This window comes from Bombus affinis, unplaced genomic scaffold, assembly GCF_024516045.1.
Source record: "Bombus affinis isolate iyBomAffi1 unplaced genomic scaffold, iyBomAffi1.2 ctg00000906.1, whole genome shotgun sequence".
NCBI lineage: Eukaryota > Metazoa > Arthropoda > Insecta > Hymenoptera > Apidae > Bombus > Bombus affinis.
Genome location: NW_026109431.1, coordinates 5,001 through 15,000, shown reverse-complemented (window position 1 = coordinate 15,000; position 10,000 = coordinate 5,001). Strand labels below are relative to the sequence as shown.

Below are 10,000 nucleotides of genomic sequence, written 5' to 3'. Positions count from 1 at the left end.
GTCTAGCCGAACGTAACGGTTTCTTTTTATTTTTTTAAAAAATTTTTTTCCACCGGACCTAGCTGACTGGGACGTTGGAACTTTGAAATTTCTCTCGTCCCGGTACGAAAAGGCCGAACGTTCCTTTCGAAATAATTTCTCAAAAAGCGTTACGAGGTATGGAAATTTTTATAGAAACCGTTATTGTTCGACGTCGTCTAGCCAAACGTAACGGTTTCTTTTTATTTTTTTAAAAAATTTTTTTCCACCGGACCTAGCTGACTGGGACGTTGGAACTTTGAAATTTCTCTCGTCCAGGTACGAAAAGGCCGAACGTTCCTTTCGAAATAATTCCTCAAAAAGCGTTACGAGGTATGGAAATTTTTATAGAAATCGTTATTGTTCGACGCCGTCTAGCCGAACGTAACGGTTTCTTTTTATTTTTTTTTTAAATTTTTTCCACCGGACCTAGCTGACTGGGACGTTGGCACTTTGAATTGTTTCGCACTGCTCCAAAAGTGCCGAAAGTACCGAAAGTTCCTTTCGCATTAATTCCATAATAAGCGTTATAAGGTACGTATATTCTAGCATAAATCGATATATTCTAATTAAATACATCGGGATTAAGCGTTAATTTTGTTCTTGAAACGTTCTAAAAAGTTTCGAATTGCACATTGGGACATGGAAAAATTTCCGTATCGAACACGTTTTTTCGAGTTATCTCGCTTAAAAGTGTTACAAGGTAGGAATATTTTTGCATAAATGGACGTATCTCGACGTTTTACGTCGGGATTAAGCGTTTATTTGGTCGGTGGAACGTTTTCTAGAAACGGAACTATGCGACGGGACGTTGGGACTTTGAAGAAGTTCGGCCGGTGCGAAAAGACCGAAAAGGTTTTTTCGAGTTATCTCGCTTAAAAGTGTTACAAGGTAGGAATATTTTTGCATAAATGGACGTATCTCGACGTTTTACGTCGGGATTAAGCGTTTATTTGGTCGGTGGAACGTTTTCTAGAAACGGAACTATGCGACGGGACGTTGGGACTTTGAAGAAGTTCGGCCGGTGCGAAAAGACCGAAAAGGTTTTTTCGAGTTATCTCGCTTAAAAGTGTTACAAGGTAGGAATATATTTGCATAAATGGACGTATCTCGACGTTTTACGTCGGGATTAAGCGTTTATTTGGTCGCTGGAACGTTTTCTAGAAACGGAACTATGCGACGGGACGTTGGGACTTTGAAGAAGTTCGGCCGGTGCGAAAAGACCGAAAAGGTTTTTTCGAGTTATCTCGCTTAAAAGTGTTACAAGGTAGGAATATTTTTGCATAAATGGACGTATCTCGACGTTTTACGTCGGGATTAAGCGTTTATTTGGTCGCTGGAACGTTTTCTAGAAACGGAACTATGCGACGGGACGTTGGGACTTTGAAGAAGTTCGGCCGGTGCGAAAAGACCGAAAAGGTTTTTTCGAGTTATCTCGCTTAAAAGTGTTACAAGGTAGGAATATATTTGCATAAATGGACGTATCTCGACGTTTTACGTCGGGATTAAGCGTTTATTTGGTCGCTGGAACGTTTTCTAGAAACGGAACTATGCGACGGGACGTTGGGACTTTGAAGAAGTTCGGCCGGTGCGAAAGGACCGAAAAGGTTTTTTCGAGTTATCTCGCTTAAAAGTGTTACAAGGTAGGAATATTTTTGCATAAATGGACGTATCTCGACGTTTTACGTCGGGATTAAGCGTTTATTTGGTCGCTGGAACGTTTTCTAGAAACGGAACTATGCGACGGGACGTTGGGACTTTGAAGAAGTTCGGCCGGTGCGAAAAGACCGAAAAGGTTTTTTCGAGTTATCTCGCTTAAAAGTGTTACAAGGTAGGAATATATTTGCATAAATGGACGTATCTCGACGTTTTACGTCGGGATTAAGCGTTTATTTGGTCGCTGGAACGTTTTCTAGAAACGGAACTATGCGACGGGACGTTGGGACTTTGAAGAAGTTCGGCCGGTGCGAAAAGACCGAAAAGGTTTTTTCGAGTTATCTCGCTTAAAAGTGTTACAAGGTAGGAATATTTTTGCATAAATGGACGTATCTCGACGTTTTACGTCGGGATTAAGCGTTTATTTGGTCGGTGGAACGTTTTCTAGAAACGGAACTATGCGACGGGACGTTGGGACTTTGAAGAAGTTCGGCCGGTGCGAAAAGACCGAAAAGGTTTTTTCGAGTTATCTCGCTTAAAAGTGTTACAAGGTAGGAATATATTTGCATAAATGGACGTATCTCGACGTTTTACGTCGGGATTAAGCGTTTATTTGGTCGCTGGAACGTTTTCTAGAAACGGAACTATGCGACGGGACGTTGGGACTTTGAAGAAGTTCGGCCGGTGCGAAAAGACCGAAAAGGTTTTTTCGAGTTATCTCGCTTAAAAGTGTTACAAGGTAGGAATATATTTGCATAAATGGACGTATCTCGACGTTTTACGTCGGGATTAAGCGTTTATTTGGTCGCTGGAACGTTTTCTAGAAACGGAACTATGCGACGGGACGTTGGGACTTTGAAGAAGTTCGGCCGGTGCGAAAAGACCGAAAAGGTTTTTTCGAGTTATCTCGCTTAAAAGTGTTACAAGGTAGGAATATTTTTGCATAAATGGACGTATCTCGACGTTTTACGTCGGGATTAAGCGTTTATTTGGTCGCTGGAACGTTTTCTAGAAACGGAACTATGCGACGGGACGTTGGGACTTTGAAGAAGTTCGGCCGGTGCGAAAAGACCGAAAAGGTTTTTTCGAGTTATCTCGCTTAAAAGTGTTACAAGGTAGGAATATATTTGCATAAATGGACGTATCTCGACGTTTTACGTCGGGATTAAGCGTTTATTTGGTCGCTGGAACGTTTTCTAGAAACGGAACTATGCGACGGGACGTTGGGACTTTGAAGAAGTTCGGCCGGTGCGAAAAGACCGAAAAGGTTTTTTCGAGTTATCTCGCTTAAAAGTGTTACAAGGTAGGAATATTTTTGCATAAATGGACGTATCTCGACGTTTTACGTCGGGATTAAGCGTTTATTTGGTCGCTGGAACGTTTTCTAGAAACGGAACTATGCGACGGGACGTTGGGACTTTGAAGAAGTTCGGCCGGTGCGAAAAGACCGAAAAGGTTTTTTCGAGTTATCTCGCTTAAAAGTGTTACAAGGTAGGAATATATTTGCATAAATGGACGTATCTCGACGTTTTACGTCGGGATTAAGCGTTTATTTGGTCGCTGGAACGTTTTCTAGAAACGGAACTATGCGACGGGACGTTGGGACTTTGAAGAAGTTCGGCCGGTGCGAAAAGACCGAAAAGGTTTTTTCGAGTTATCTCGCTTAAAAGTGTTACAAGGTAGGAATATATTTGCATAAATGGACGTATCTCGACGTTTTACGTCGGGATTAAGCGTTTATTTGGTCGCTGGAACGTTTTCTAGAAACGGAACTATGCGACGGGACGTTGGGACTTTGAAGAAGTTCGGCCGGTGCGAAAAGACCGAAAAGGTTTTTTCGAGTTATCTCGCTTAAAAGTGTTACAAGGTAGGAATATTTTTGCATAAATCGACGTATCTCGACGTTTTACGTCGGGATTAAGCGTTTATGTCGTCCCCAAGACCTTCTACAAAGTTTCGATTTTTTCGTTGGGACTTTGAAAAATTTCCGTATCGAACACGTTTTTTCGAGTTATCTCGCTTAAAAGTGTTACAAGGTAGGAATATTTTTGCATAAATGGACGTATCTCGACGTTTTACGTCGGGATTAAGCGTTTATTTGGTCGGTGGAACGTTTTCTAGAAACGGAACTATGCGACGGGACGTTGGGACTTTGAAGAAGTTCGGCCGGTGCGAAAAGACCGAAAAGGTTTTTTCGAGTTATCTCGCTTAAAAGTGTTACAAGGTAGGAATATATTTGCATAAATGGACGTATCTCGACGTTTTACGTCGGGATTAAGCGTTTATTTGGTCGCTGGAACGTTTTCTAGAAACGGAACTATGCGACGGGACGTTGGGACTTTGAAGAAGTTCGGCCGGTGCGAAAAGACCGAAAAGGTTTTTTCGAGTTATCTCGCTTAAAAGTGTTACAAGGTAGGAATATATTTGCATAAATGGACGTATCTCGACGTTTTACGTCGGGATTAAGCGTTTATTTGGTCGCTGGAACGTTTTCTAGAAACGGAACTATGCGACGGGACGTTGGGACTTTGAAGAAGTTCGGCCGGTGCGAAAGGACCGAAAAGGTTTTTTCGAGTTATCTCGCTTAAAAGTGTTACAAGGTAGGAATATTTTTGCATAAATGGACGTATCTCGACGTTTTACGTCGGGATTAAGCGTTTATTTGGTCGCTGGAACGTTTTCTAGAAACGGAACTATGCGACGGGACGTTGGGACTTTGAAGAAGTTCGGCCGGTGCGAAAAGACCGAAAAGGTTTTTTCGAGTTATCTCGCTTAAAAGTGTTACAAGGTAGGAATATTTTTGCATAAATCGACGTATCTCGACGTTTTACGTCGGGATTAAGCGTTTATGTCGTCCCCAAGACCTTCTACAAAGTTTCGATTTTTTCGTTGGGACTTTGAAAAATTTCCGTATCGAACACGTTTTTTCGAGTTATCTCGCTTAAAAGTGTTACAAGGTAGGAATATTTTTGCACAAATGGACGTATCTCGACGTTTTACGTCGGGATTAAGCGTTTATTTGGTCGCTGGAACGTTTTCTAGAAACGGAACTATGCGACGGGACGTTGGGACTTTGAAGAAGTTCGGCCGGTGCGAAAAGTCCGAAATGGTTATTTCGAGTTATTTCGTTAAAAAGCGTTATAAGGTATAATTTTTTTGACAGGGATCGTTATATCTCTATTAAATACAATCGGATTAAACATTTTTGTCGAATTTTTTGAAAAATTAGCTTCCGTCGGACTGATACGACTGGGATATTTTTGCAATTTTTTCGTTAATTAATGTTACAAGGTATATATCTTTTTACATATTTCGTGTTATTTTAACGTGTTTTAATCGATTATAAAGTTATTTTTCGTCCATAGTCGATAAAACTGTATGTTTACTGATGCAATTTTTCGGTGAAAAAAAAAATTAATTTTTTGGTAAAAATGCATTTATAATATGTTAATAATGCTTGTGGTAAAATATTTCGATGGTTGGATATCGCCTTTATATAGTAGTTATTGAACGTGCGAGCGACTAAGTTCCAGCGTCCCTTCCGAACGGTACGTTGCTACGGAGGTTTTGCACCATAAGCGCGCGGCCGCTAGCCCGACCGGCGCCGGCCTTCCGGCCGGCCCCTTGGTATCTATAAGAGAAGCGTCGAGCCGGACGGTTCGGTCGGAACAGCGCTGGGCGCGTGGCTATTCTACGGCCTCGGTTGAGAATTCAGTCACCGCTCCTCGAGTCTTAGTGTATTTTACGCTATTTCTCGACTGTTCCTCCGTTCTCGTACTGGTTTTTTCTCTACACTGCTGCGCCGCGGGTCGAAGTCTAGGACGTAATGACCGTTAACGTGGCAAGCTTCCCCTTAGTCGGGAAGCTGGTGACCTGTGTGCACGTATTTGACAAAAGTTGGATGCGTGTGTGCTTGTACTTACGGAGTAGCCATTCTTGCAGAGACCATCGGTTGTAAGCTATTTGTAGCTGCACGATGGTCCTTTTGGCGTTCTGTAGAGTGCGTTATCTTCTGGTAACGCGTCTCTACAGAGGTGTTGAAGCTTATAAAAGAATATTCTTACGGTATGTCCAGCATGCGTATACGTGCTTTACCGCTAAGTTATATTCTACGAGAGAAGTTGGAGGAGAAAAGTTACAAACAGAAATAATTCTGTGAAGTATGAATCTTTGTATCGATATATGATGGTGAGAGAGGAGGAGAATTAAAGTGGCTGAGTGACGTTGTTACTGAACCATGGAACGTTGCTCTCTAAGTCATATTACATATATATATAAAATGAAAAGTCTCGTCGTACGGTGCTTACGTCCCACCTACGACACAGAGAGAACTTTTAAACGAAAATGCTGGTTTTTGGGAATATATTATAAGATCCCTGGTTGATCCTGCCAGTAGTCATATGCTTGTCTCAAAGATTAAGCCATGCATGTCTCAGTACATGCCGCATTAAGGTGAAACCGCGAATGGCTCATTAAATCAGTTATGGTTTCTTAGATCATACCTACATTTACTTGGATAACTGTGGTAATTCTAGAGCTAATACATGCAAACAGATTCCGACCAGAGATGGTAGGAATGCTTTTATTAGATCAAAACCAATCGGTGGCGGATGGCTCGTCTGTCCGTCCATCGTTTGTTTTGGTGACTCTGAATAACTTTGTGCTGATCGCATGGTCATCTAGCACCGGCGACGCATCTTTCAAATGTCTGCCTTATCAACTGTCGATGGTAGGTTCTGCGCCTACCATGGTTGTAACGGGTAACGGGGAATCAGGGTTCGATTCCGGAGAGGGAGCCTGAGAAACAGCTACCACATCCAAGGAAGGCAGCAGGCGCGCAAATTACCCACTCCCGGCACGGGGAGGTAGTGACGAAAAATAACGATACGGGACTCATCCGAGGCCCCGTAATCGGAATGAGTACACTTTAAATCCTTTAACGAGGACCAATTGGAGGGCAAGTCTGGTGCCAGCAGCCGCGGTAATTCCAGCTCCAATAGCGTATATTAAAGTTGTTGCGGTTAAAAAGCTCGTAGTTGAATCTGTGTGTCACAGTGTCGGTTCACCGCTCGCGGTGTTTAACTGGCATTATGTGGTACGTCCTATCGGTGGGCTTAGCTCCTCGCGGGCGGTCCAACTAATATCCCATCGCGGTGCTCTTCACTGAGTGTCGAGGTGGGCCGATACGTTTACTTTGAACAAATTAGAGTGCTTAAAGCAGGCTACCTTCGCCTGAATACTGTGTGCATGGAATAATGGAATAGGACCTCGGTTCTATTTTGTTGGTTTTCGGAGCCCCGAGGTAATGATTAATAGGGACAGATGGGGGCATTCGTATTGCGACGTTAGAGGTGAAATTCTTGGATCGTCGCAAGACGGACAGAAGCGAAAGCATTTGCCAAAAATGTTTTCATTAATCAAGAACGAAAGTTAGAGGTTCGAAGGCGATCAGATACCGCCCTAGTTCTAACCATAAACGATGCCAGCCAGCGATCCGCCGAAGTTCCTCCGATGACTCGGCGGGCAGCTTCCGGGAAACCAAAGCTTTTGGGTTCCGGGGGAAGTATGGTTGCAAAGCTGAAACTTAAAGGAATTGACGGAAGGGCACCACCAGGAGTGGAGCCTGCGGCTTAATTTGACTCAACACGGGAAACCTCACCAGGCCCGGACACCGGAAGGATTGACAGATTGATAGCTCTTTCTTGATTCGGTGGGTGGTGGTGCATGGCCGTTCTTAGTTGGTGGAGCGATTTGTCTGGTTAATTCCGATAACGAACGAGACTCTAGCCTGCTAAATAGACGTAACTTATGGTATCTCGAAGGCCCCCGGCTTCGGTCGGTGGGTTTTTACTACCAACGTACAAACAAATCTTCTTAGAGGAACAGGCGGCTTCTAGCCGCACGAGATTGAGCAATAACAGGTCTGTGATGCCCTTAGATGTTCTGGGCCGCACGCGCGCTACACTGAAGGAATCAGCGTGTTTTCCCTGGCCGAAAGGCCCGGGTAACCCGCTGAACCTCCTTCGTGCTAGGGATTGGGGCTTGCAATTATTCCCCATGAACGAGGAATTCCCAGTAAGCGCGAGTCATAAGCTCGCGTTGATTACGTCCCTGCCCTTTGTACACACCGCCCGTCGCTACTACCGATTGAATGATTTAGTGAGGTCTTCGGACTGGTGCGCGGCCAATGTGATAAGCATTGCCGATGTTACCGGGAAGATGACCAAACTTGATCATTTAGAGGAAGTAAAAGTCGTAACAAGGTTTCCGTAGGTGAACCTGCGGAAGGATCATTAACGATATAACACAAAAACTTAAAGAATTTGACTTGAACACTTGAAAAATACGAAACTGTATAAGTCGGTAAGGAGCCGTACTCCTCCTATATCGACGAACCAAAGTATATACGACGTATCAACAAGCTATATACTTTAACAAAGAACAGTTAAATTCGCCCGGAGCGTGGCTTACTCCGTTGGCAAAATGATGAAAAGACATAAGGAGGAGACGACCCTCCAGCTACGAAACTATATGAAGAGAAGGTGGCACTCTCTCTCGATCATCGGGATGAAGAGATACATATATATATATATATATATATATATACATACATAAACGAATTCGAGGCGCCTGCGTGAGGTCGTACACAGAAAGACCCGCCGTCTGCGAATATTATGATTTTATAATAAAACTATAAATGGGAACTTGAGCTTTCGAAAATTAAACTTTGACACGAATATCGAACGAAAAATTACGAATGGAAACCACCCGTAAAGAGAAATGAGATCGAGGCGCTTGCGTGAGGCCGTATACAGAAAGACCCGCCGCCACGATCTCGTATTTTTTTTTTTGCGTCGTGGAGACCGTACAAACGAATAACAAAATCTCTAAAGTGCCTCGTGTCGGAGAGATCATGCTCGCCTATTCTCTTCTATGTTTCGTGGTCTGTGTTGCGTTTGCTCTCCTCCTAGCAACGGGACATCGAAGACTCCTCTTTGGGATCGAACGAAGCGACTAAAACGAGTCGACGAGAGCGAAAGTACGAGTAGCGAGTCGCGCATGTAGAAAGGATACCGACATATCTTCGAAGGTTCTCTTCGAAGATCCATGGATACCTTATGCGCGTCGACCTTTCGTCTCTTTCACCGCTCTCGGTCGTTCTCGAAACGTGCTTCCTACCCATAGGGCGTGTGTTCTTCGTATGTCGTTTTGTTCGAAATAACGAAACCACTTGTAACATACTCGTGGATCGGGTAACCTAGAACGAAAACGCATTGCGTGGATGTTGGCCCGCTATGATAATGATGATGATGACGATGACTATGATGACGATGCGTAGCAACGATTCGTAACTAGTCTAGCCGAAGTTGGTTCAGAGGGGACCGCAGGCTGTCTACCCTCGATGTCGTGAGTCGGACACCCGTGCCGTCGCTAGAGTTTTTTCAAAGCTCGGCTTCTGGATATTGGGAAGAAAGACCGCTCGAGGACGACGGCTGCGCGTGCGTCCCATCGAATTTTTTTTTTTTTATACCACCTGAACGACTAAAGTTTCGTCTAGTTCGTCGCATATAACCCGTTCAGAGGGGACCGCAGGCTGTCTATCCTCGTTGTCGTGAGTCGGACACCCGTGCCGTCGCTGAAGTTTTTTCAAAGCTCGGCTTCTGGATATTGGGAAGAAAGACCGCGCGAGGTAGATGGATGCGAGTCCCATCGAATTTTTTTATTTTTTAAAAAAAACAATCACCTGAACGGAGATGTGTTCTCTTTCGTCGATTTTTCACGCTTTGAGTCGTCGCGATCGCCATCCGTTCGGAGGAGATCGCCGACTTCGAAGCCTCGATGTCGTGAGTCGGACACCCGTGCCGTCGCTAGAGTTTTTTCAAAGCTCGGCTTCTGGATATTGGGAGGAAAGACCGCTCGAGGCCGAGGGTCGCGCGAGTCCCATCGAATCTTTACATCACCCGAACGATGGAGGCGCACGCTCTTTTTCTTGAATAATTGGACGAGAGGAATGCATATCGTATTATATATACACACACACACATATATATATATATGGGCTAGCCACCGTGCGTATTTCTTCGCGAGATCGTGTGCTGCACAGAGGATTCAGAATCGGGTGTTATATCCCCGTCGTTTCCTGACGAACGGAGCTTCGATCTCGATGGTTGTTATATATCATAATGTACTTTTCGCCCGGCCGGCGGACGCGCGTATCTTCGCGCGTTCGTCGGATTTCATTTTCGAACGTTTTCGTGTCGTCGATCTTCCGGCGACTTCTGCGCGTCCGATTCCCGTTGGTCGGTCGTGTCGGATCTCGGCTTCG

At 44.3% G+C, this 10,000-nt stretch overlaps 1 non-coding gene across 1 annotated transcript; it reads left to right on the top strand.

The window, feature by feature from the left end:
• The first annotated feature begins 6,047 nt into the window (after window positions 1–6,047).
• Window positions 6,048–7,970, top strand: LOC126928396 (small subunit ribosomal RNA). The gene has a single exon (XR_007716611.1). It is a non-coding gene; the product is annotated as a small subunit ribosomal RNA (ribosomal RNA).
• Window positions 7,971–10,000: the final 2,030 nt, after the last annotated feature.